Source organism: Physeter macrocephalus, chromosome 16 (assembly GCF_002837175.3).
Source record: "Physeter macrocephalus isolate SW-GA chromosome 16, ASM283717v5, whole genome shotgun sequence".
Taxonomy (NCBI): domain Eukaryota; kingdom Metazoa; phylum Chordata; class Mammalia; order Artiodactyla; family Physeteridae; genus Physeter; species Physeter macrocephalus.
This window is the reverse complement of record NC_041229.1, coordinates 87,791,725-87,819,335: the sequence shown is the minus strand read 5'-3', so window position 1 is coordinate 87,819,335 and position 27,611 is coordinate 87,791,725. Positions and strand designations below refer to the sequence as shown.

The 27,611-nt window shown below is 44.4% G+C and overlaps 1 long non-coding RNA gene across 1 annotated transcript in view; it reads right to left on the bottom strand.

The window, feature by feature from the left end:
- Positions 1-23,183, bottom strand: part of LOC114488019 (uncharacterized) — a 43,611-nt gene extending 20,428 nt beyond the window's left edge. The window contains exon 1 of the long non-coding RNA XR_003683700.1: positions 22,737-23,183. This is a non-coding gene — a long non-coding RNA (uncharacterized lncRNA). The remainder of the gene's footprint in view (positions 1-22,736) is intronic.
- Positions 23,184-27,611: the final 4,428 nt, after the last annotated feature.

Genomic DNA, 27,611 nt, shown 5'->3' with positions numbered 1-27,611 from the left:
CCGGGAAGATCCCATATGCCGCGGAGCGGCTGGGCCCGTGAGCCATGGCCGCTGAGCCTGCGCGTCCGGAGCCTGTGCTCCGCAACGGAAGAGGCCACAGCGGTGAGAGGCCCACGTACCGCAAAAAAGTAAATAAATAAATAAAAAATAAAACCTCTATGTAGAAAGCTACAAAATCCTGTTGAGAAATATTAAAGATCTGAATAAATAGGTATTTCATGTTCAAGAATGGGAAGATTCAACATTGTTAAGATGTCAGTTAATCTATGGAAATATCACAATAACCATCCCAGTAGTCTTTTTTGGGGGGAGCGTATAAATTGACAAGCTGATTCTAAACTTTATGCAGAAATGCAAAGGTCCTAGAATAGTCAAGTAATCTTGAAAAAGTACATAGTTGAATGATTTACACCACCTGATTTCAAATCTTTTATAAAGCTACAGTAATCAAGACAATGTGGTGTGGGACTTCCCTGGTGGTCCAGTGGTTAAGAATTCGCCTTACAATTCAGGGGACATGGATTCGATCTCTGGTCGGGGATCTAAGATTCCACACGCGCGGGGCAACTAAGCCCGCGCACCACGACTACTGAGCCGGCACTCTCTGGAGCTCACACACTGTAACTAGAGAAGCCCGTGCACCGCAACAAAGAGCCTGCGCGCCACAATGAAAAATATCCCACATGCCGCAATGAAGATCCCACATGCTGCAACTAAGACCCAGTGTAGCCAAATAAATAAATAAATAAATATTTTTAAAAAAATACAACATGGTGTAAGAATAGAAAAATAGATCAATGGAACAGATAGGGAATAGAGAAATAGATCCAAACGTATATGGCCAATGAAGTTTTCATATCGAAGCTAAGGCAATTCAATGGGGAAAGAAAAAAATCTTCATTTTTAAAGTGCCAAAATAACTGGGTATTTATATGGGGAAAAAATGAATCCTGACACTACCTTACAACATACCCCAAAATTAGTTCACTGCAGATCATAGACCTAAATTTAAAAGCTAAAACTATATAGCTTCTAGAAAAAAAAATAGGAGAATATCATCCCTAATTCGAGAAAGGCAAAGATTTCTTACAAAAGACACGGAAAGCACTAGCCATAAAAGTAAATTTAATAAGTTGGATCTTATAAAAATTAACCATTAAAGATACCGTTTTAAAAGTCAATAGGAAAGCCATATCCTGGAAGAAAAATGCGTAAAATTGTACACTTTGGAAAACTGTTAGTTTGAGAACTTTAGGAAATCTCTCCTGGCGCCCCCTCCAACCCTGTCTACCTTACAGACCCTCAGAGTGAGCTTTTTAAAAGGGAAACCTGGGCTTCCCTGGTGGCGCAGTGGTTGCGCGTCCGCCTGCTGATGCAGGGGAACCGGGTTCGCGCCCTGGTCTGGGAGGATCCCACATGCCGCGGAGCGGCTGGGCCCGTGAGCCATGGCCGCTGAGCCTGCGCGTCCGGAGCCTGTGCTCCCCAACGGGAGAGGCCACAAGAGAGGGAGGCCCGCATACCACAAAAAAAATAAATAAATAAAAGGGAAACCTGACTGTGTAACTTCCCTACTTAGCACATTTCAGTGGACTCCGTTGCCCTTAAGATAAAAGTTCAAATTAATAGGCTTAGAGAGTCCTTGACGATTAGGCCTCTGCTTACCTCTCCAGTTCCTTCTCAGGCTTTCTTTTACTGTCACTCCTATATCCCTCAGCCCTTGTCGCAGTAATGCTGCATAGTAAACCATCCCCACATTCAGTGGCTTTGAACCCTCCATCATTTATTCTCATGGATCTGAAGGTCAGCTGCAGCAATTCTGCTTCCGGCTGTGGCAGCTGGGTTGGGTGATCTAGACTGGGCTTGGCTGAGTGGTTCTACCTTTAGATGCAGTTCTGTGGATTGGCCTGAAGGCCCTGCTGCATGTGTTTTTCATCCTCCTTGGACCAGCAGAGCAGTTGGGGCATGTTCTTCTTATGGCAGTGGCAGAAACTCATGCAGGTGAGTGGAACGCCCAAAGCCTAAGACCTAGGCTCTTAAGATGCCTCTTAAGATTGGCACTCTGACACACCTACCAATTTCATGGCCAAGTCAAAGTCAACACAGAAAGAAGTACTCTTCATCCTACCCAGGGCAAGGTTGAGCCAGCAGAGAGTGAAGTACTGGGACCAGTAGTTCAATTTATTCCAAATCCCTATGCTCCAGACAAATAGAGCCACTTTCAGCACCCCTCCACGGTAACACATGCTCCTTTTCCTGCCCTCAGACATCCCATTCTTTATAGACTGCCAACCTCTCACCCACTCTTGACTCCTCCTTGCCCCTCCCTGAGTCCAGGCCAGGCCAGGCACCCCTGCTATGTTACCCTGCACTTCCCTCTCATGGCTCTTACTACACAGCACTTGGCTGTTCACATGTCTGTAAACCAAACCCTTTATCCCCTTCAAAGGTGTAGATGTTGTCCTTGATATATGACCTAGGAATGGGGAAAGTTTGTTCCTGTGTATGATCTGTAGTTCCTGGAACTAGAACACTGGGCTTTTCATGTGTTGGGCCTGAAACATTTGGAAGGTTTGGCATACATTTTTCTTTGGGTTACAGACAGAAACTGAGCATAATGAATTCCTGTTGCTTTTGTTTGCCCACATCTCTTTGGCCTTTAAAAAATAATAGCAGCTGGCCTTTGGGGAATAACTCCTGTGACACTGTACACAGACAGGCTTCCCCTGTGTCCTCTGTCCCCTTGGTCAAGGTTGAACTAATCGAATGTTCTCACCCAACAGGTGAGGAACCTGATGGGAAAATAATTTGAAAAGGCCTTTCTCCAAGACAGTTCTTTGATGTACTGCTCTCCAGATTCCCAGAGCTACTGGGGTTTCTACTCCTGAAGTTCTTATGTTTAGCTTTTCCTGGGATTCTCTAGGCTATCATAAGTCCTTTCAATAAATGCTAGCATTTCATTTTAATTAAATTAGCCAGAGTCAATTTCTATTACCTATTATTTAAAAAAATATATAGTTGATGTTTCAACAAGATGCTCAAAACTTCAGACCTTATTGTATATCTTCTCTCTTCTTCTGGTTCACCAGGAAGTGGGTAGGGAGCTTGCCAGCTCTTATGTAGGGTTAAATGACCTTTGAGCTCTTGTAAAGCTCATTCTGAAAGGCAAATCTCTGGATAATTTAAGGCTGTCAGCAGCTGGGAATCTCTATGTGTAGGCATCTTTGCTTTGCCAAGGAGAGAAAGAAACTTCCTGTGGCAGCTGGAGTAATAAGTGGCTACTGTGTACCAAGTCCTGCACATTAAAAATCTACTCCCATAATTGTATTTGCAGAGCAGGTCTTTTGAGTATTCTTAGAGCTTTGAGGAAGGAGATAGTCACTAGAAATTACTAGGGTTGGTGAGCTAGAAGATGGCCTGGGAGCCATCGTGTTGCATATTCAGATAAATCCCTCTGGTGAGGAGCCTCTCATTGTTTCATTGACTCATCTATCACCTATCTATCTATCTATCATCTATCGTTAGACTTGACCGAACTTTCATGGGCCCTGGGCATTTTCACATTTTCCATAAGCTAGACAGTATGTAACATGATAGTTAGCTCAGCTTGCTGAAGAGAAGGCCTGAGGCACATTTCATCATGGGCTAATCCTCACTTTGTGCTGAAGCTCCCACTTGCTGGGTGACACTGGAGAACAAAAGCATCCACCCATGAGCTCCTGCATGTCATGCATGTAAAAACGAATTATGGAATCCTGTTCTAATTTGGGACAGAGGACACCTCTAGTTTATTCTTAATTGTCCTTCTATGCAAATTTTTCTTTTCCTTTCTAATTTGTCATGTGAGAAAAGTTAAATTAGCCTGAACATGTGGGAACAGACTCTACTAATTTTGAGTTCTTCACTTCCTTCCCTTAGGCATTTAATCAGTTCTGTTTTTTGGAGAAGATTTATTTGGCAAGTCGAAGAGAAGATAACAAGACTGGGGGATGGGGGAGGTAGGTTTTTAAAGATAGAAGTACAAAAGGTGCTTAGGATGGAAAGCACATTCTCTACAGCTATATCTTACCATAATTGAAGATTTAAAGCAAGGTGAATTTGATTTGAATCATGAGGCTGCAATTAAATTTATTTTTCTTAGAAGCACACTCTTAGTACATGATATAGTCTTAATGCTTGCTCTTCACAACTAACTTGGAGAAAGCTTCATATTTCATTATGAATATATTTCTTTATAAAGAGTATGTTTCATTAATGGAAAGATTTTTGAGAGGCAACAAGGTATAATAGGAAAAGCATTAGGTTTTTAGAAGACCTGGATTCTTGTTCCTCTCCCTGGTTCTTATCTGCTGGGGTGACTTCACATTGGTCCCTTACCCCTCTGAGCCACAATTTTATCTTTCATAAAAGAATAACCTCAGCTCCACCCTGCCTAACCTACAGGGCCACTGAGCTCAATGAAGGGAAGGTGCTTGGTAAATGGCAGCTACTCATAGGCTTTGCAGGATGGGTTAATTAGGAGCAGGAACCACAATTCCCAGCAGCCACTGACCAACTTGGCTTGGACAGGGTTCAGGGAACTGGACTAGTCTGGAATTGGTAAGGACCACAGCCATAAGTTCATCTGGGAAGGGCTTCCTGACTCCACAGCTCTGATGTATGTCACTATGTACATAATGGGAGGGTAAGCTGGCATTGCTTTTGGGGGGCAGTTTGGCACATTCTTTATTAAAATTAATATAATTGCACTTACACTTCTAGGAACCTGTCCTGCTGAGATACCTGCACAAGTGCATAAGAAATAACCATAGTTGTTATTGACTATTACTGATTGCCAGGTTCTAGGTTCTATATAGGTATTAATTCATTTCATCCTCGCAACAACCCTCTGAGGTTATTAACCCCATTTTTTTTTAGGTAGGAAACTGAGGCACAGAGAAGTGAAGTAAACTTCCCTGGGTCACAGAACTGGTAGATGGCCATCTTAGTCTTGATCTTGAGCTGCTATAATAGAATACCATAGACTGGATAGCTTATTAACAACAGAAATTTATTTCTCACAGTTCTGGAGTCTGAAGCCTAATATCAAGGTGCCAGCGTGGTTGAGTTCTGATGAGAGCTCTCTCTCTGATTCATAGATGGCTACCTTCTGGCTGTGTCCTCAGATGGTGGAAGGGGCAACAGAGTGGTCTGTTAGGGCACTAACCTCATTCAGGAAGGCTCCACTCTTATGACCTAGTCACCTCTCGTAGGCCTCATCTCCAAATTCTATCACACTGGAGATTAGGCTTCATCATATGAATTTTGGAGGACATAAACATTCAGTCTGTAGCAATGGCTCACCTGAGATTTGAAGCTGAACAGTCTGACTTGAGACACTATATGTTCAGACACTATGCAGGTATGAATCCAAGTTTTGTAGCATCTGAAGCTCATACAATTTTAGAGCATCTCTTTAAAAAAAAATTTACAAGTCAGGCACAAAAATGAATATTTATCTACAATGAGAAGAAACTCACAAAAATTATGCATTCTAAAAAGGTGATAAATAAAAGCATCACAAAATTCAGAAAAGTAACATCATATTTTTATTAATTTGAGTATGATGCACTCTTACTATGCTTTCTTTCCTACCTTTTATTTTTAGCTACATATTCTTTGATCACTCCTTATTCATATGATGACAATTTTGAAATTTTTTTAATAAAGAGAATAAGAAGATAATTCAGTTGTTTCTATAGCATGGTAAATTGAAATCTGTTTTTTTTTATTGTTATTGATAGCTTTGATGCATAAAACATGCTGCTTCCCACAGACATACTCACTGTTTGTAGTACTTGTACACATTTGGGCCCTACAAAGACAGCAGTTTTAATATATTCTATTCTCTATGATTCTCATCAAAAAAGAAAAAAAAACATGGTACTTTTATAGGAGTCTATATATGCTGCATTATCAAGTATGTTTCTAACAGATTTTGGTGAGAAACAAAATCCTTTTCATACCTCTGATGACTGGAAGAATTTTCTACAAACTAGCTTCTGGCTCTGTGCATTTCAGACCATTTCCCTTCCACTCCCTACATAATTCTGTCCTGTTATCCTCACACATGTTTTTACTGAATAATGATCTATGGCCCTGTACCTTTGTATCTTGACCCCTGTGAGTTGGCACCGTGGGTAGTAGGAGTATTTCTGGAAGCTATTCTTACACTGTGCAGCTAGCAACTACTTACACACCCCACTAAATGTAGCCCCTGGAAGGAGTCTGGGTAATGAGGGACCAGAAGCACCTTTGCCACGTATAACTATATGAGAAGAATGCTCAGCACAGCTTCTTTTTAACGGTGAAAAATCAAGTGAACCTAATTGGCCATCAGTACCGGACTGGTTGGAATATGAGCTGTCCCTATAATAGAATCCTTTGCAGGTCTTAGGAGAAATGAACTAGATGTCCAGATGTGATGAGGGAAGGTGTCCTTCACCTCATGGCGAAGTAGAAAACACAAGTTTCAGGACAGCATAGTAAAATCCTGTTTGTATATCTTCAAAAATTGGTATATTTGTAAATGGACAGACACATTTTGGAAGCATATGAAAGAAACTGTAAGGAGTGACAGCTTCTGGGGAGTCTAAACTGAGAATTGAGGGGGTAAGGAGGAAAATTTTTAATTTTCACCTTATGGTTTTCTGTTCTGTTTAAATTATTTGACTTTGAGTCTGTGTTATACACATTCACTTGCAGATGACAGAGCCCCAACTCAAAAGATTAAGGGAAAAGGGGAAATGTGTTAATTTATACAACTGTGGCTAAGGACACCAGGCAGTGCTGGATCCAGGTGAACAAAATGTGTCGGCAGGAATCTGGCTTTCTGCATCTCTTGGTTCATATTTCTTGCTCTCTGGCTTTATCCCGAGGCAGGCTCTCCCTTTGTAATGGCCAATGGCCTCCAGCCACTCCAGATTTGCCCTTTTCTCAGCTCAGCAATCCCAGTGAGAAGAAAGAGAGTTCCTCTTTCCTAAAGTTTCCAATAAAATCTGGAGTTGACTCTCCTTGAATCAGTTCTGTGCACATGTCCACCCCTGAACCATTCACTGAGGCTAGAAAGAAGAACTAGGCTAACTCACCTTCCAGATTTGAAGGTGGGTCTGTTTCACCCAAACCATGTGGGCTGAGCATTGTGGGAGGAAGGAGAAGGGATTCTACCAAGGAAAATTGAGGTGCTGTTATCTAAAGACAAAAAAAGGACACCGACAGGCAAAAGCAGCCATCTACCACATATGCATTCCATTTACAATTTCAATGGGAGAGAATTTCCGAAAGAAACAGTGTGGATAGTCAGGGGGAAATCTCAGAGCAAGTGAAATCTCTCACTCCTTTGCTAGTAAAGCAAAATAGAAATTATTGAAGACAACAGTTGAACACAGAGTACAGAAAATTCCTTTTTGCTATCTTTCCAAAATAAGTTAAAGTTGCATGTCTTTGCTGGAAGAATTAGGCTGATTGAATAATTAGTGGTTAATGTTGAGTTGAATTAAATAAATTATAGTATATCCATATGATGGGAAATATGCAGCCATTAAAATGATGTAGTAGATGAATATTGATATGGAAAAATTCCCTACAGTGACTGTGTGGGAAAATGCACATTGCAAAACAATATTAATGACACAATCTCACACTTTAAAAAAATGTGCCTATATGTATGTAGAGTAGAGAGATTCAAAACTCAAAACTAGTGTTTCTTGACAGGCTTTTCTGGGTTTATATGTTATGAATGGCTTTTATTTTATTCTCTTTCCATATTTGTATTTTCTGAGCTTTCTCCAATGAATATTTATTACCTTTTTAAACATAATTTAAATTTTTATCAAAGTTATTGCCTACTTTAAAAAGTCAAACAGTCCTTTGAAGCTTATAATAAAGCTTCCCCTTCTTCACCCAAGTCCTCATTTCCAGAGGCAACCACTTTTACCCTTTTAGATGCTGCTTCTAGCACTTCTATTTTTCTAAATCACTTGTTAGTATTGCTATTTTTGATTTTCCAGATTTATATATCATATGTTGACTTCCTAATAAGAAAGACGAAGATTCAACTCTGATATAGCACCCTCACCCATATGGCTTAAATCACCACTTTTACTAAATTCATATTTGTTTTCATGATTGGGACCATGTAAATATTGTTCACTGCTGAGCCAAGTAGTGTATTTACATTTCATTTCCTAAATACCCATTCCTTTTACAGATTTTTAACTTGATCCTGAAAACCCTACAAATAAGTGAAAAGCTGTTAAATGAATGAAAAAAAATTCCATTAATTTTAATGGGGAAAATATTGATGCATCCCAATGCAACCCCAGGTGCCCAAACATTTTTCACAGGTAGAAAAATAAATCAATTGAACAATAAAAACAAGTTTAAATAAATAATACACGATAACTTGACAGTAAATACAGTTTGTGTGTGTGTGTGTATATATATTGTATACACATTATGCACATATAATGTGATGTAATGAAGGCTTATTTTATTCACCAAAGGAAGAAGAGTAGACTTAAGTGCATGACAGTTGCAAGAGTCATTCTCCGGAAGGTATGTTCTTGCTGTACTATTTTCTTCACCAAACTTTTTGGGCTCATGAATATCTTTCACTCAAGCTGCACTTAAAGTTGGAGTATGGTAAAGACGCTCCTAGGACTAAATAAAAGCTAAAGATGAGAGTGCTTGGAAACACAAGGAAAGAGCGTGCACCCTTAATAGACTGAAGTGTTGTAGAAGGTCTTTCTTGTTTAGCATTCCTTGCATAACAAAGCATTTGGGGCTCATTCAAACATAGTAAGTATCTCACATTGGTCCAATACACTAGTCTCTGACTGGAAACTGTTGAATCAATTGGCAAGTGTGTCACTGCCTAAAATTATAATGTCAAACTATCACTTCTTATGGCATATATATTTAGTGTGCTTCTGGGTGAGATTTTGTTGTCTCAAAAGCAAAAATAAAATGAAAGGCAGAAAATCCTTGTCTGAAAAGTGGTATAATTTGTCAAGAGATATTATGGAGAGAAAATTTTAATAATTCTTATAGGAGGTTATTGTATGATGTTTTATTTTTACTGTACTTAACTGCTTTTAAAAACTGTTTGGTGTTCTTCAAATTTCTGGTGAAACCTTCTGTACAACTATGGAATGTCTCTTCACACAGTCAACCATGTCGGATAATCTACTACTTTCATTTTTTACTCTGAGAGTCCCTCTGCCTGGACACCTCTCTTCTCCTACTCTGTTCTGAATTGGTTTTCCTCTTCAGCTGTTTCCTGGTCTTCTCTCTTCCATCCTCCTGAAAATTCCCTTTCTCCACTGTCTTACGCTGCATGGATGATTTGCTGATTCCTCTTTCTCAGTTTACTCCCTCATTTTGATGGAGCACATCTTTCAGTAACTTCTTTCAAAAGGTACATAAGAGGTAAAATTTTTAAGACCCTGCATTTCTGAAAATGTCTCTATTCTATACTCATTCCTGATTGATAATTTGGCAAGTTACAGTTTGAAAGCATTGTTCTGTAGTCTTCTAGTTGAATGCCATTCTGATCTCTATTTCTCCTTGACAGCTTATGTGATCTTCTTTATTTCTGGTGATACGAAATTTTGGATTGCCAGGCTTTGATGTGAGAATTCCTCCATTATGCTAGGTTCTTTGAAGCCCTCTTCAATCTGGAAACTTACTTATTTCAGTCCTAGGAAATGTTCTATTACTTGTGCCTCCCTTCTATTTTCTCTCTTGATTATTTGGACTTGGACCATCAGACGGACCATATCATTCTCTTTCATTTTCCAACTCTGTTCTTATGTTTGAGTTTCTGGGGTATGGCTTCAACTGTATCATCTCATTTATCAACTGCATTTTTATTTCTGCTCTCACATTTTTAATTTCCAGGTGTTTTTTTCTTGTTCGTCTTCTCTTATTATGAGCCCTTGTCCTTGTTTTATAGTTGTAAAATCTTCTCATTATGGCTACTAATTACAAATTTGGGGGAAGTGTTATTTTGCCTCTAGCTTTGAATTAATTGTCTGAGTTAATTTTCCCTCCTTCCTCCTTCCCTTTCTTCCATTTTCTTCCCTTCTTTCTTTCCTTCCTCCCTTCCTCTCTCTCCCCTCCCCCACCCCTCTGCCTTCCTCCCTTCCTTTCTTTTTTTTTTTCTTTTAGATTGTTGTTTTAGTCTCTGTCTTCCAGAAATCTGTCCCTTAATATCTGATGGACATCTAGGAGAGAGGCTCGGAACTGCTGATTAGAAGTTCTCTCCTTGGCAGTGTGACTTGCCAGCTGCTGGACTTCACTCTAGGCAGATTTGGTAAGACCTCGCTATCTCACTGGGACTCCTCCTGTGCATTATGTTTTAAATTAAGGAAAAAACATTATTTTAATAGGGAAAGACAATTACTCTCCACTTAAACTTCACCTCATTAAGACAAAATGGCTTCAAGAGCACATACATCCAAGCACTACCAGCTTTCTGATTACTCACAAAAAAATGTTCAGTAAGCATGACCAACTTCTGGAGCTCTGGGCTCTAAAAAACAATGAAAATACATTCCCTGAGGACATCATATCCCTGTCACCTCTGAAGTTGCATCATATATTACCATGGCTACAACTTTCTACTCTGAAACTATTATGCCTGCTGAAAGCTAGGTGGTTTTCCCATTGTGAATTAAAAAGTATTATTAATAAGCCTGATTTTTTGGCCACCATGATTCAGCACTTACTAGGTGCCAGGCTTTGTGTCAGAGGCTTCTAACACAATATTTCATACCTGCACAATCCAAGGGATGTCACTGACTTTGTGGCCTTATGGTGGCCCGCTGGATTTGTGTAGTGCACAACCTGAGCAGCAGTACATGACTTAAATCCTCCCAACAATTCTACAAGGGAGTTATTGTCCAGATAATTTGACAGATGATGAAACTGTGGTTCAGAGAGGCTAAATAATTTGCTGAAGTTCCCTAGCTGTCAAGTTTTGGAGCTAAGATTCCAGTCCCCAAACTGCCTGATTCTGAAGCCAGTGCTCTTCCCAAGATTCTATTTTCACTGTGGCAGGGGGGTCAGGATGGGGTGGGATGGAGAGGCTGGGGGTGTACGAACACATCAGCCATTCTCATCAGGTGCTGCTCTGCCCCAGAAGTCGCCCCCCGGTCTGGACCTTGGGGTGCCTTGCCGTGGTAGGGAAGTCCTTCAGAAAGTCTTTTTTTTTTTTTTTTTAAATATTTATTTTATTTATTTTTTTGGTTGCATTGGGTCTTCGTTGCTGTGTGTGGGCTTTCTCTCGTTGCAGCGAGCGGGGGCTAATCTTCGTTGTGGTGTGTGGGCTTCTCATTGTGATGCCTTCTCTTGTTGCAGAGCACAGGCTCTAGGCACGTGGGCTTCAGTAGTTGTGGCACGCAGGCTTAGTAGTTGTGGCTCACAGGCTCTAGAGCACAGGCTCAGTAGTTGTGGTGCACAGGCTTAGTTGCTCTACAGCATGTGGGATCTTCCCGGACCAAGGCTTGAACCTGTGTCCCCTGCATTGGCAGGCGGATTCTTAACCACTGCGCCACCAGGGAAGCCCCAGAAAGTCTTTATCTTTTAAACTCTGGCTCCAAGATGATTGTCCTGCTCAATATGTGTCTTCTCTCCATGAAGCCTGAGGCTGGGACAGGCATATGTTCACGCAGTGCCCTCACTCCCCTTTGCAGTCAGACCAATAGAGGGGTTCTGTGTCTTGAAGGAGTGAGTCCCTTCAAGAAGACTCAGAAGGCTCAGTATGATGCTGTCAAGAGGGTCAGGGAGGTGGGACAGAGAGTCATGCTTGGGCTGGGGACAGCATCTAGGAAGGAACTTGGATGCAGTCATGACTGTAATGGTGCAATTTCTCTCTCAAGTCCTCCAAGCCACGAACAGTAAAGTAGCTGCCCTGTTACAGAGCCTCTCTCTTGGGGGTGGGGGGGAGGTTGAGGGATCACCTGTGCATGACCGAGTATGCTTGAGCATTTGTGTGTATGTGTGTGGTGTTTACAATACTTGTGCACATACAGACGTCCGAAGATAGAGCTTTGAATAACTGTGATGGGGATTAAAATCCATGAACCCCAACTTTTATATGAATGGGATGCATGCGTGTGCGTGCATACAGATACACACAAACACACATGCACACACACAGCCTTACATACCCATGTCTCTTTGCAAACGAGGTTTGTTTTGCCCCCTATCCCCAATCCAGGCAGATTTGAAGGTTTTCATTTTTCTTTCTGTTGACCTGTTCTCAAGCTTCTGGGTAGTAACAAACACTTATGTTCTTACAATAGCAAGATAACTGCTAGTTATGTTCTTCCTACTCCAAGCCAGACACTGTGCTCAGTCCTTTACATGCATTATCTCATGACCCTTCCCAGGAACCCTAGGTATAATAGGTATTATACCTAATTTACAGATAAGGAAATTGAGACTCAGAGAGAAGTAATGTTTCTAACCAGCTGAACACACATCCAATCCCAGATCTGATTCCAAATATGGGCTCATTCCAATGACTGAATTAATTCAACAAATATGTTTTGAGCACCTACTGTGTGCCAGGCACTGTACAGCCAGGATCTTACAAGACGGGAGTGATTCGTGGGGATATAGCAATGAATGAAATAGAAAAAAACCCTGACCTCACAAAGCTTATATTCTGTAAGGGAAACAGATAAACAAGTTAAATAGTAAAGTATATCAAGTGTAAATAATAATCAGGGATAAGGAGGAAAAAAATAAAACAGGGAAAGAGAATAGCAACAGTTTGGAGTGGCTGAAACTTCAGATACAGTGACCAGGGAGAGTCTCACGGAGAAGGTGACATTTGCGTAAAGACCCAAAGGAAGTGAGGGAGCAAGCCATGCAGTTATCAAAGGGAAAAGTATTCTAGGCAGAGGAAACTGCCAGTGCAAAAGTCCATGGGGGCATGTAAGCTGCATTTAAAGAATATTGAGAAAACCAGCAAAGATAGAGCAGAGGACATCTAAGGGAGAGCAGTGGATATCATGCTTCTTTCAGTGATGAAATAAAAACCTGTGTTATCATTGCACTACCTCTGACAAAGCATTTCCACATTCCACCTTTCTCTACCCTCCACATGGCGTCTACACTCTGGCGTCTTTCACTAAAGCGTACAGAGATTGGAGGCTGGGTTTTGTCCCCAGAAAAGGTGGGAGGGAACCTCTCGATTTCCACTAATATCCACTTCAGCTGAAGGAACCTGCAGGGTTAGTGGGTGGAGGGAAGGTCCAGTGGGGGACAGGAAAACCTCAACCCTCTCATTGCAATGGTGTTGCCCTCAAGTAACTTGGCAGTCAGCCCAGCAGCAGCCTTGCAGGTCCCTACACAATTATACCTCTGTAGCCCTGCCTTTCTCTTCTTTGTTGGAGCCAAAAGAGAAGCTCTGTATAATTCTTAAGACCACGTATTTAGCTAACCTGCTCTGGCCTAAGTGACATTTTATGAGGAATTAATCTAACGGCTGATCATCCTTCACACCCTGACAGTGGTTAATGTGTCCCGGGGAGACCTCTCTGTGGAGCCAGCCTCTCCATTCTTGGCAGGGCCTGGGCCTGGGCTGGAGACATGGCTCCAGATGCGAGCTGAGTCTGGGGGTCTTGGAGGTCATAAGGAAATCAGACACAGAGAACAAAACAAATTGAATTTTTTGAGGAAATTCCTTTCTGCCTCTCATGTCTAGCTCCCTTTAATTTGGAGGAACTCTGTATGAGTTAGTTACTGGCAATCAACTCAGTATTTTCCATCCATTAATCAATACATATTCAATATTAAAGAATCCAATTTGGGGATGGCTGGTGGCACTGGATAGCCACAGTTCCAGAAGGTGTGCTGTGCCTCTACCTTCTTTCTGGGAGTTCCTTCCTCTAAGCTGCCTCTGTGGCACCCTGTGGCTCCCATCTCCCTTTCATAGGGGTATTGGTCACCTCGCCTAAGGACAGACAGTCCATACGCTAAGCATCAACCTATGAGGTGGTCTCAGGCCCAGCAAGGTCAAGGATGACTAGTCAGATTGTTTCACTGGGAGAAGTTGATGTCAAAGCCTGGTTGCAGGACATAAAGGGACAAGGAGAGGCAGAGACAGAGGAGCTGAGGCTTGATTAGAGGAGGCAGCAGGAACTGGTTACAGCATGTGCTGGACTCTGGAGGGTCTCCCTCTTTCTTCCACTGTTCTCTCTCCATCTCTCTCTAATCCTTTTTGCCAACTTTTCTTCCTCCTGTCTCCAAACTCTGCTTACCTTAATGTATTCATACATTCCAGTGACAAAAGGGAAGAAGAGGAGAGAGGTCTGCTCCCAAATTATGTAATCTCTGGACTTACATCACTCTAGTTGGAAACTCCAGCAGAAGAAAAGAGCTCTCTCCTGGAGCCCATATATAAAATCCCAGGGAAGGCCCCTGATTGGTCTGTGTGGATCACATGCCCCTCTCACGTGTCAAATTACCATGGCCAGGGGGATGGGTTATTTGATTAGTCTGGCTTAGGCCACATGCCTAGACCAGCAGCCAGGCAGGCAGCCCCCATGAATCACAAGAAATGGAAGATGGGCACAATTAAAAGACCTCACCACTGTAGTTACCAGAAGAAAAGGATGGGTGATGATGGCCATACACAGACCTATATGTCGGCTGTCCATGTCTGATAATCCACCCTGTTCTAGGCACCTGTGGGAAAGGTAGTATAGGTACAGTCTTCCCCTTCCCCTTTTCCCCTGGAAAAGACGGCAAACTCAACAGAGAAAACTATTAGCACTTACAAAACAACTGGAGAACTGGGATTCCTGAGAGTCAAGGGTATTGTCTAGTCATTAACTTGGCTCCATGTCACTTGCCCCATCTGATTCAAAAGCACCTCACTCAGTGCTGTGAGGAAAGTCTGTGGGAGGAAGGTCAAGACCACTTCTCTATCACCCCTGAGCAAATTCTTAGGCTTTGGTCTCCTGACAATTTGAGAAAAAGAGGTAGGTGAGGTAGAGGGAAAATGGTGCAGAGATATCACTGTCCTCACACAAAGCCATCCAGAAAAGTTCAGGTGACCTAGACCAGCAGTCCCCAACCTTTCTGGCACCAGGGACTGGTTTCGTGGAAGACAATTTCTCCACAGACGGGGGTGCGGGGAGGATGGTTCAGGCGGTAATGCAAGCGATGGGGAGAGGCAGATGAAGCTTCACTTGCCAGCTCACCCACCACTCACCTCCTGCTGTGAGGCCTGGTTCCTAACAGGCCGTGGACTGGCCCGGGGGTTGGGGACCCCTGACCTAGATGACTCTGGACCAATGGAAGATTGTCTGCCAGGGTAGCCTTACTGGGGTGGGAGATAGGGTATGGGGAAATGCTTCCAAGAACATGGGCTCAGGGGTCAAACAAACCAGGATCTTGTACAAGGGGGGTGAAGTGGAGGTTCCCTCATTAGCACAGACCACTAACTGTGGGCCCAACTCCTAGAAAGAAGGGCTGAACTGAGGATGGGAGGGGAGGGACATGGCTGCAGCTTTATGGATGGGGGAGAAGAAGGCAGGAGAGGTGCAGGGCATGAAGAATAGTCTGGCAAGCTCCACCCTTGGAGTCACAGTTGAAAAAACTTATAGATACACCTCAGAGTCTGTCAGGAATGAAGGCCTAGGGCCAAATGACAAAAGGAAGAGATGGATTATGAGGAAGAAGATGGACATCTGTCTAGAATACCTTAATAGGAGAATAATGGAAAATAATAGACATCTCTGACTCAAGTGAGTGCCTCTGGACTAAGTGACACCCAATTGATAGAAGACAACGGTACTTGGATATTATTAGGAGGAAGGACCACGTTATCAGGTCCAGGAAGAAATGGAGGAGCCCTTTGGAAGTGGGAGAATTGAAGGCCAAGAAGCCTGGAAAGGTCCACACATGGGCCTGCAGACCAGAAGGGGCTTTGACCTGGAAACTTAAAACAAGAACTTTCACAGAACATCTTTTATGTGCCAAATTTTGTACCTTCAATTAGTTACTCAGTGTAAGTGCGTGCCTCCTGTACACCCCAGGAGTAAGGTCACGGGGCAGTGGTGGGAAGGAGGAGGCCAGGCGGGCCTGGGTACCAGGGTTCAGTGAGCAGGCAGATGAGGACCTGTCCTGAGAAGGCAGGAAGGTGGTTGGAGGGGGGGGACCATGCATGAACTTAGGCTCCAAACCTCACTGAAGTGAAGAACCATTGGCCTTCACTTATAAAACACAAAATTAAATTAAAATTTTTTAAGAATTTCAAGATAGAGGCTGAATAGCATTCAGCCCCAAGCATGGTCCTTCTAAGTCTGGATTTCTGTGTATCTGCACTGGTTGCAGGCCTGGGAAGCTGGTCCCACTCAAGCACAGCAGAGGTGAGATTTTTAGTGCCTTAGAAGCTGGCCCCAGAATTCTTGGGGAATGAACTATATTTGAGTTGGAGGCAATATCCCAGGGGCATGGGTGTTGGCAAGAACCCAGGTGACAGAGGACAAAGCTAAACTGTTCCGAGTGAGTTCAGGAGAACAATTGTTCCTTTATTTCAGAGAGGAGCAGGGGGAGGTGTGCCCGTGAGAAAGTGTGAGGATGGTGACCATGTGAATGCGTAGGGAAGACTGGTGGAGACAGGTGCCTGGTGGGATGGTGGTTGGGGGACCTTTAAAGCGCTGGGATGTGTAACGTTGAATTTGAAGTTCTTTACAAGTCTGTGGTTACAACTCTATTCCATCTCTCCCCCCCAGCTTACCCTTATTGGGGAAAATCTTCTGTACCCACAAATGCTTAGAAGGAGTGGTGTGTGTGTGTGTGTGTGTGTGTGTGTGTGTGTGTGTGTGTGTGTACATGGGTAGGTTGAGGAGGGAGTTGAGCTTCACTTCAGATTCAAAGACCAGAGTAGGAAGAAACAGAAGCAAGAGTCTTGAGAATATAACTCCCCCAACCCTGGGAATCTAAGAAATGCTACGGAGGGCTTTGAACTTCCATAAGATGCTGAAGCAGGAGAGGGGGCATCCAGGCCAATCCTATACAGATCTCCAGGGGCTGTATGACATGTGGGCCAAACCAATCTTCGTAGTCTAGGATCAAAGTAATCCTGAACTTCTAAGTAGTGGTGGTGTTGGTGACGATGATGATGATGATGATGGTGATGATGATTAGATCAAACACTGTTCAATATCATTCTCATACCATCCCATCAAAAAGGGACTCTTTATCCCTCTTTTTTTTTTTTAAATTTATTTTATTTATTTATTTTTGGCCGCGTTGGGTCTTCATTTCTGCGCGCGGGCTTTCTCTAGTTGCAGTGAGCGGGGGCTACTCTTTGATGCGGTGCACAGGCTTCTCACTGTGGTGGCTCCTCTTGTTCCAGAGAATGGGCTCTAGGCATGTGGGCTTCAGTAGTTGTGGCACGCGGGCTCAGTAGTTGTGGTGCACAAGCTTAGTTCCTCCGCGGCATGTGGGATCTTCCCGGACAGGGCTCGAACCCGTATCCCCTGAACTGTCAGGTGGATTCTTAACCACTGCACCACCATGGAAGTCCTATCCCTCTTTTACAAATGAAGGTACTGAGGCACAGAGAGATTAGGTAACTTGTCCAAAGTCACATATCCAGTAAGTAAGACAAAATCTATTCTGATGGACCTTGGCAGGGGTTGAGGGGAGGTAATTCTGTTCCTGTAGTTTGCCTGCCAGGATGGTCTGTAGGCAGGTCCACCAATACTGCTGTGTACTGCAAAATCCAGGGGTGCCATTCCTATCTCAGTTTATGTCAGTGCCCCCTGCAGGTGTGCAGTGCACAGCCTGAGTGGCTACAGCAGTAAAGAATTTCCTTGATATCTCAATGAGGAAGTGAGCACCGCATAGCTACGGACTCATTCAACAACAAACATGTATGGAGACCAACTACTGGCTAGAAACTGTGCTGGGCCCTAAGGATCCAGACTAGGTGGTACGGTTCCTGGGAGAGATGGTCATATGAGGCTGTGTTTGTATAACTGTCCATGTGAGGGGCATAGAGAGAAGGGAGCATCTCATTCTGTCTGGACAGGGTGGCCAGAGAAGGCGGCCATACTTGTACTGAGACTTAAAGGATGAGGAGTTTACCAAATGGATCAAGAGTGATGGGAGGGCCCATTCCTGGCAAAGAAATAGCACAAACAAAGGCAAAGAACTGTTGGTTCATGCCCAGCCTAAGGGGAAAGCAGTTGAGATATTTTAGTTTGCAGTGGGGGATAGAGTAGTTTATGTACATGGTTGAATAGGTAGGTGGGAATTTGGATCCTGAAACGCTTTTCATGTTATGCTAAGAGGTTAGATCTCCATACTAAAGAGGTGTGTGGTGAGGCAAGCCCCTCCATCCCCATCCTCTAAGATTAGGATTATGACACTGGAAGTAATGAGAAGGGACATGGAGAGCCTCTTGTCAGGCTGAGGGCAGAGTCGCTGAATCATAAACTTACCATGTGCCTACTTAACAAAGGGCCTATATTTACTAGGTCCTTTGATGAATTAGCAAATGCCTACTGGGTGGGTACATAATGTCACAGAATGAAGTTGGCAGGTGTCAGAGCTACTGTGGAGTGGTGGGGACTCTGGTGGACTGATGCCTTCACACCCATCTAAAGGGGGCAGCCATTACTCAGTTCCAGTCAGTTGTTGCCTTGAAGGAATGTAGGCCCAGTTTTGCCAGAGCTTCTGATTTTTCAGAAGAGGCCAGAAATCCAGATTTTTAGGTACATTTTTCTGTACCTAAAATTAGAACAACTAATTCAAATACTATATCGGTGAAACAAAACACAAACATGAGCAGGATTTAGCTAGACAAGTAGCTCCCCTATCGTCCCATTCATCACCCACTCATCCATTCACCTACATTTCCATCCATCCAACCATCCATCCCTCTATTTCTCCCTATGCACTTCTCCATCCATCTATACTGTCCTCCCATCCAATAACCCACCTATCTACCCACCACACACACACACACACACACACACACACACACACACGCATCTACCCATTTATTTATCCAACTATCCATCCATCCATCCTATCCCTCTGTCCATTTCTTTCCATCTACTCATCTATCCACCTACATATCCACCCATCTATCCACCTATACATCCACCCATCTGCCCACCTGTACACCCACCCATCTATTCACCTATACATCCACCCATCTATCCACCTATACACCCACCCATCTATTCACCTATACATCCAGCCATCTATCCACCTATACATCCACCTATCTATCCACCTATACACCCACTCATCTATTCACCTATACACCCACCCATCTATTCACCTATACACCCACCCATCTGCCCACCTATACATCCACCCATCTGCCCACCTATACATCCACCCATCTTCCCACCTATACATCCACCCATCTATCCACCTATACATCCACCCATCTATTCACCTATACATCCAGCCATCTGCCCACCTAAACATCCAGCCATCTGCCCACCTATACATCCAGCCATCTGCCCACCTATACATCCACCCATCTGCCCACCTATACATCCACCCCTCTATCCACCTATACATCCACCCATCTATCCACCTATACACCCACCCATCTATCCACCTATACACCCACCCATCTATCCACCTATACATCCACCTATCTATCCACCTATACACCCACTACCCATCTATCCACCTATACATCCACCCATCTGCCCACCTATACACCCACCCATCTATCCACCTATACACCCACCCATCTATCCACCTATACATCCACCCATCTATCCACCTACATATCCACTCGCCCCACCCCCCACACCATACGTTCACCAATTTATCTATCCACCTACTTATTCACCCATCCATCCATCTCTTCCACTGTTCCTCTTAAACCTTTTCAGGATAAGACTGAAACATTCATTTTGTTCCACCTGCGCTTGGCCCTTGAAAAGTCCTATTTCCCTCCAAGTTCAAGCAAATGGTAAGTTTGTAAAGTGGTGCTAACATGAGGGAGCTTGTACCTGCCTCCTTTTACATGGAAATTTTTGCTTTCTCTTTATGCTTGCTGTGCTGCCTGAAGTAGCAGGGCATTTTTTCTCCCCTTGGATTTGAGCCCTCACAAGTGTTCCAGAACAAGATGAAACCAAGAAGAGAATTAGGTTCCCTCCCTTTTCTTGGAAATATCTTGCCACTGGGCCACGCTCACCTGGAATTATATAAGTCTTCAAAAGGAGATCAGAAATAGATTTCTCAGTGGGGGTTGTAGATGTCAGTAAATGTATTTACGGGAAATGGGTTAGGTCTGGCAAATTCTAAACTGTGATATGATGAACGTGCAATACCTCTGTGCAAACAACCCTTCATTTTCTCCTTCTCCATATCCAATTGGAACTCCTCCTCCTTAATGTCCTGCTTCAACTGTCCTTCCTTACCTTACCTAAGTATTTCTTCCAGCTTGAGGCTGGTGGACTGGAAAGAGGGAAGGGCAGATAAACAATATTTATTGTACTGTATGCTTGATATATGTGATGGCATTTATAGTCCTGATTTCAGTGGCGTATAATTTGGCATGATCTAAATAGGAAGGCATTACTACATTTATAAACTCTTTGAGCCTCAGTTTCCTCATCTGTCAAAATGGGACAAAGCTTCCCTATCCCCTTCCTCACCAAAATGAAATCTCTTCAGATGGGCTGCCAGGGTGCCTGACAACACCACTGGGACTCATCCACCTTCAAATGAATGAAAACTTTGCTGAAACGTAAATGTTCCCTGGGAGGTCTTCCCATCGTCAAATAAGCTTTTATTATTCATTAATTCAAATGTATTAGTAAGATTAGGAGGCCCATGAGGAGATGAAGCAGGAGGCAGTGCTGTTGTTGATGGACTATGATGGAGCCAGAGAAAGGTCTGCACAGAAGCTGCAGTAGGGAACATGGGAAAGGCATGATTCCGCAGATCCTGGGAAATCTCAGGGGCAGATTAAATGTTGGTGGGGAAGGGATGGCAACAGAGGAGGGACCCCTTCTTTTCCATCTCTGGACCACGTGGTCTGCTACTGTTTCAGCTGGAACCCGTCCCTGTCTGTGAGGCATCATTATGTGTCAAGAAGAACAGTGTCATGGAGACAACTGAGCACTTCTTGTCATCCATGACCCTCAGTGTCCTCTTCTATCAAAGGGACAGGATTGCTGTGAGGGAGTAAACAAGGTGAATCAAGCTAATATCTGTGTGGGGATCTGCCTTCTCCTCGAGGGGCTGCTTCATACCAGGCTGTCAATCGGGGGTTGGGCCTCTTCTGATACCAAGAACCGTAAGGCAGAGAGGGGTCTGCACATCTAGGACCAAGTGTGAGGGCAGGACAGGTGACCCGATGGCCCTACTCCCCTTCAGACTTGGGGAGTGGGAGGTGTAACAAAAGCAGGAGCCTTTCATGTTTATTTGGTGCGAAGAACTTTAAAGATATTATTTCATGTAATCTCTCAACAACCACCAGAAGTAGGGACTCTTTTGAGTCCCATTTTATAACATGGAAATGGCAGCACCACAGGGGTTAAGTAATTTCCCCAAAGCCCCAAGGAGTGGGGTAATCAGGGCAGAGAAGTGGCGACAGAGACCATATGGCCCACAAAACCTTAACTACTGCCTGTCCGGTCCTTTACAGAAAAGGTGTGCAGTTGCTGCTACGGCAGAACAGAGCTACTGACCCCCTGATGTTTTCTCTCTCCTGCCCATGTTCTATTTTTCTTCAAAGCACTCATCCTTACCTCATGTTATATATGTATCATATACACACGAATATGAGTAGAGTATGCATGTATTTTATGTATGCACACACAAAAACATAAAGTATACACATATGTATGTGTGTGTATATATACATGTACCTATGTATCGTTTATTATCTCACATCCACCTTGTCATCTTATTCATCACTCTACCACTTATGCTTAAAACACCAACCTGCTCAAATCAGGCACTCAATACATGCTGGCTGAATGAAGGAGTGAAATAATTTTAGTTCCTTTTAATAATTTCTTTTGTATTCCTCGGTTATGGACTGAACGTTTGCGACTGTCCCAAGATTCCTGTGTTGAAATCCTAACCCCCAATGTGATGGTATTAGGAGGTGGGGCTTTTAGGAAGCCTTCATGACTGGGCTAAGTGCCCTTTTTTCTAAAAGAGGCTCCAGAAAATTCTCTCACCCTCTCTGCCATGTGAAAACCCAAAGTGAAAACCCAGAAGAGGGATCTCAGCAGACCCTGACCCTGCTGGCACCCTGATCCCCACCTTCCAGCCTCCAGAACTCTTGAGAAATAAACTCCTGCCGTTTATAAGCCACCCAGTCTACGGTATTCTGTTAGAGCCGTCCGAACTAAGGCCCCCCTGGGTGCCCAGCCAGGGCAGCACTTTGACCACCGGATTGTTCTGGATGAATGCAGGAGTTTGGAGACACGTTTACAAGCATATCCGGGATTGAGACCCCTCAGTAGGGGAGGGGCCCACGCTCTCACCTACATAAATGATGCCCTTCGGCTCTGCCCCTCGCCCTGCTTTGCTTCCCTTTCCCATGAGCTCACCCTCCTCATTTCCTCTCCCCGTGGCCTCAGAGGCAGGTGAACGGGGCAAACAGCTGCGCTGCCGGCGAGCACCAAAGGCAGGGAAATATGTGCAATTTCCTGAGGAACACGCGAGGAGAGCGCCATCCTTACCGGAGAGGAAGGAGGAGTTAGGAGGCCGGCTGGCAGCTGCCTGGCTTCATTTCCCAGGGACCCCGGCGGCCGGCGGAGCGCGGTGAAGTCCTGGCGAAGGAGGTTCCTCCCCGGCCCTCTGGCGGGAAGCGTTTGGCGAGGGCTGAGGACCGTCTCCCGCAGGGGGTAGCAGCCCGCCTCTGGACCTTTCGGTGAAGCTCTCCTCGGCTTCTGTGGCTCTCGGGGTTTGCCCAGAGACAGCCCTGCATCCGAAACCCCCGGGAGCCGATTTCAGCCCGTGAGGCTCCGGCTCCTTTCTCCCGCGCGCTGGAGTCGACAGGCCCGTTACAGGTGGCGCCAATCCTCAAATTACCCACAGTTCTCTGGGCGCTGCAGAGAAAATGTAGTCCCTTTATTTGTCCATATCTACCCAGATTTTTTTCACAGGCCCCCAGCTGCTGGATAAAATATTTTCTAGTCCAATCCTGTCAACTCACTTTAATGCAAGTTTTTAGAAATCATGGTTCGCCTCCTTCAGTAAAACAAACAAGCCAACAAACAAATACCCTCTCAGCCTCTCATACTGTCCCGCTCCTCTCGGAGTCAGGGCTTGGGCGGGTGGAGAAGGACTGTGGCCACACACTTGGCAGCAGGGGGAGGCGGTGGCCTCCGCATCCTTGCACTGGGCCTGCTGAGGGGTGACTGTCCATGCCCGGCCGCAGGTGGTGGCCAGGGCAGCCTGTGGCTGGTGGACGGTCCCCTGGCCCGTCTCTGGGCTTGGTCACGTCCTGGGTGTGCTCCCCGCCTGCACCGGCCCCGCCTTGGTTCTCACCTTGAGCGCCTGCCAGGTTCTCCATCCAGCCCCTGGTCTACAGAGCCAAGAACCAAGTCGTATCAATTTTGCTTTTCAAATCTGTTGTTTTCTTTCATTATGATTCTTCTATGGGAAATTTCAAACATATGCTATTTCAATGAGTGTCCTGACCAGAAACAAGTGTTACACCCAAAAGGCATTTAGCCAAAGAGAACTGAATGCAGGGGGTAAGGAAAGTGGTCAGGTTCATGGAACCAGAGAAGGGAAGGGTGGCGCTCTGGGATTAGCAGCCGTGGGAACTGTTACCACCCTTTGGCCTGAAAGGGCAGGAACCATTGAGAAGGGAACACGTGAGAAAGGGGCTGACCGACAGGAGCTGTCATCAGATGCAGGGGTCAGTGAACTATGGCCCGTGGGCCAAATCTGGCCTGCCCCGTTTCTGTAAATAAAGTTTTAGTGGAACGCAGCCATGCTCATTCATTTACATATTGTCTGTAGCTGCTTTATGCTGCAATGGCAGAGTTACGTAGCGGTGATCAAGACTGTATTGCCCACAAAGCCTAAAACACTTACCACCTGGCTCATTATAGCAAAAGTGTACTGACCCCTGCTGTTATGGGCTGCATTGTGTCCCCCCCTGAATTTCACACGTTGAAGTCCTAAACCCCACTACCTCAGAATATAACTGCATTTGGAGATAGGATCTTTAAAGAGGTAAGTTAAAATGAGGTCATTTGGGTGGGCCCTAATCCAATATGACTGGTGTCCTTATAAGAAGAGGAAATACGGACACAGAGACGTATAGAGGTAAGACCATGTGAAGACACAGGGAGAAGGCAGCTATCCACAAACCAGGGAGAGGCCTCAAAAGAAACCCACCCTGCCAACACCTTGATCTCGGACTTCTAGCTTCCAGAACCGTGAGAAAGAGCTTTCTGTTGTTTAAGCCACCCAGTCTGCAGTCACTTGTTACGGCAGCCCTAGCAAACTAATACCACTGCTATAGCGGAACAGAGTTACTAGAACCTCAGGAAGGCAGAGAGGAAGCGAGGGGGAATAAATACCCTGATTGCTTTTCACTCCCACGGCTGATCTGCTGTTGGTGACCTCCACTGGCTGAGCCCACCCAGAAACCAGACAACACAGAAGTCTAGGGGATTCCAATCTATCAAGATTGGCCTTTAGGGCACAGAGCAAGGCATAGTAGAACAGAGAATAGATCTAGGGGCAAAAAAAATAGAATAACCAGCACAAACATGAAAAAGCAGAGAGAATGGTATGATAAACCCCTATGTACCCATCACTCAACTTCAACAATTACCAACATCTTCCATTATTGTTTCATCTCTACCTTCCCACTTTTTTTTTTTTCTGGAGTATTTTAAAGAAAATCCCAGGAATCTATAGGTCAATATGCATCTATACTAGATAAGAACTTTAAAAAACATGACAGCAATGCCATATCATACCTAATAAAATTAACAAAAACCCCTTAATAGCACTATCTCTTCCTAGTCTATACTCAAACTTCCCCATTGTCTCGAAAATGTCTATTAATACTTGGTTTGTTCCAATCAGAAGCCAAAATTCATACATCGCGATTATGTTTTTGGAAAAAGTGGGTCATGTGTCCTATCGTAGAATCTTTCACATTCTGGGTTTGCCTGATTGCATCTTTGCATTGCTGTTTAACTTGTTCCCGTGTTCCCTGAATTTCCCGTAAGCTGATTGTTAGATTTAAAGGCTCAATTAGGTTCAGGCTCCATATTCATGGGTGGTGCCTTCTATTGCATCACATTACGAGAAGAGAATATCTGCTTCACTCCCTTTCTGCAATGTTGGGAATGATCACTGGCTTCAGACATGTCAGCCTCATCTCTCCACTATCAAGTTTCCTATCAACCTTTGATCTAATTATGTTAGTGTTTATTGAAAATCACTGCCAAATCTATTATTTCATTCGGGTTTGTAAAATGGCGAAGTATTAGCCAGGGTCTTTCCAAAGGAACAGAACCAGCAGGGTTCTGTAAAGGGATTTATTATGGGGAATTGGCTCACGTGACTATGGAGGCTGAGAAGTCCGATGATCTCCCATCTGCAAGCTGGAGATGCAGGAGAGCCTGTCATGCTATTCCATCTGAGTCCGAAGGCCTGAGCCCCATGGGAGCTGATGGTGCAAATCCCAGTCAGAGGGCAGGAGGAAGCCTATATCCTAGCTCAAGTACTCAGGCAGAAGAAGCAATGAATTCTTCCTTCCTCTGCTTTTTTGTTCTATTCAGGCCCTTAATGAACTGGATGATGCCCACCTATATTGGGAAGGTCAATCTGCTTTCCTCAGTCTACTGATTCACATGTTAATCTCATCCAGAAATACCCTCACAGTCACATCCAGAAATAATGTTTAGCCCAGTCTCTGGGCACCCCATGGCCTGGTCAAGAAGGCACACAAAATTAATCATCACAAGTGATTTTCTAAATCTATCATTCCTCTGCATCTATTAGGTAGAATTAGTCTATGAAGAAGAATTTAGCTCATCAGCTATTTAGTCCCCCTAGAGTATAATTTTTCACAGAAAAGACAGAATAGACACATAATTCTTTTCTTGATCAACTTTCAGAACTGAGTTGGTGTACTAGCTACCAATGATTTTTTTCTCTTGGTATCATTAAGAACTCATGATTTTAAAAATATTTGATGTGTTTAAATCCACTGTAGTCAATATTTCTTTTGATGCCTAAATTGTCCCACCTTTGGCCGGTTGGAGCCCCTTCAAATTTGCTCCTGTGTCCTTTTGACGTGACACCATTAGTGTCTCACACGATAAGATGTTCCAGGCTCATCACATGCATTTCTTTCTGCAGACCAGTAATCAGTCATTTTTTCCAAGAAGCCCTGTGTCTTGGTCCAGGTTCACTAGAAAACAGAGGCTGAGGCAAAAACATACGCGTTAACGCTGAACTGGGAAGAGTGCAATTCCAGGGAAACAAGGAAGGTGAACAATGGAAGTGAGTCAGTGGGGGGAGATGGAGTACCAGGGGAGGTGTCCCCAGGCTGCCCTGGCTTCACAGAAAACACAACCAATTGCTTGGCTGGACAGCACCTCTTGAGATAAGAGGTGTGAAACCATGGTAACTCAGAACAGCCTGGCAGTAGAGAGGAAGGGCAGCAGTTCACCTTCTGTCTTTTTCCCGTTTGCTCTCACATGCTATAGTGTGACAGCAAACACACTTGCATGTCCCTTCTGCCTCCCCCAGTTGTGTTTCTTGGTTCTGGTCACAGCTGTAGGGGAAGGCAGAGTCTCCACATGCCCAGACCCATCAGTGTGCAGTGAAGGTGGTCTCTCCCTACCAGTCACTGCTGCCCATGGGACTCCCCAGTGTGTGCTGGTGGCAGTGGTCGTGGGCACCGCTTTACAACCAAGACAACAGTGTGAGTTGTTGTCAGGGCTGCATTGGCCAGGAAGCAAGGCAAGTGTGCAAGGACCACTGGTGGAGACGGGCCAAGGAGATGTGCGCTAGTACACTAACTGGGCCTGGTTCCTCCACCCCTTCTGCCTCGTAGACATGCTCCCACCCTCCTACAATATTCAGATCTCACGTGGAATAAATCGTCCTCATTTCTTTCCTAGGAGTGGAAGTACAAGTCCAATTCTTTCAGGAAATGTTCAGTTGCAATCTCCTAAAAAGACCTACAGAGTTTTAGCAAACCAAACTACAAACCCTACCGCCACACCTGGTCCAATGGTCAAAATATACATTCACCATCTCACTGCTCTATCACCTATTTTAGTTCTACAACTTCCAGGGCAGTGGAATCCTTACTACAACCCTGGTGAAAGCATCCCCCGCTGGGTTCCCAGGCACTAGTCCAACAGAATCCACGGTGGCAAGAACATGAAGCTAAAATTTGGCATGTCTACTGGGAGTGAGGCTGAGAAGGCCAAGGCTGCTTCCACCGCTTGGTTTCTGGACCCGTGCACTTTAGCACCATAGCTTGGCTCTGGCTCAGTGTGTATACTGCACCTAGTGCTGAAGTATCCCTGAAATGGCCTTTTAGCTGAGACTTCACCAGCCCTTTTTAC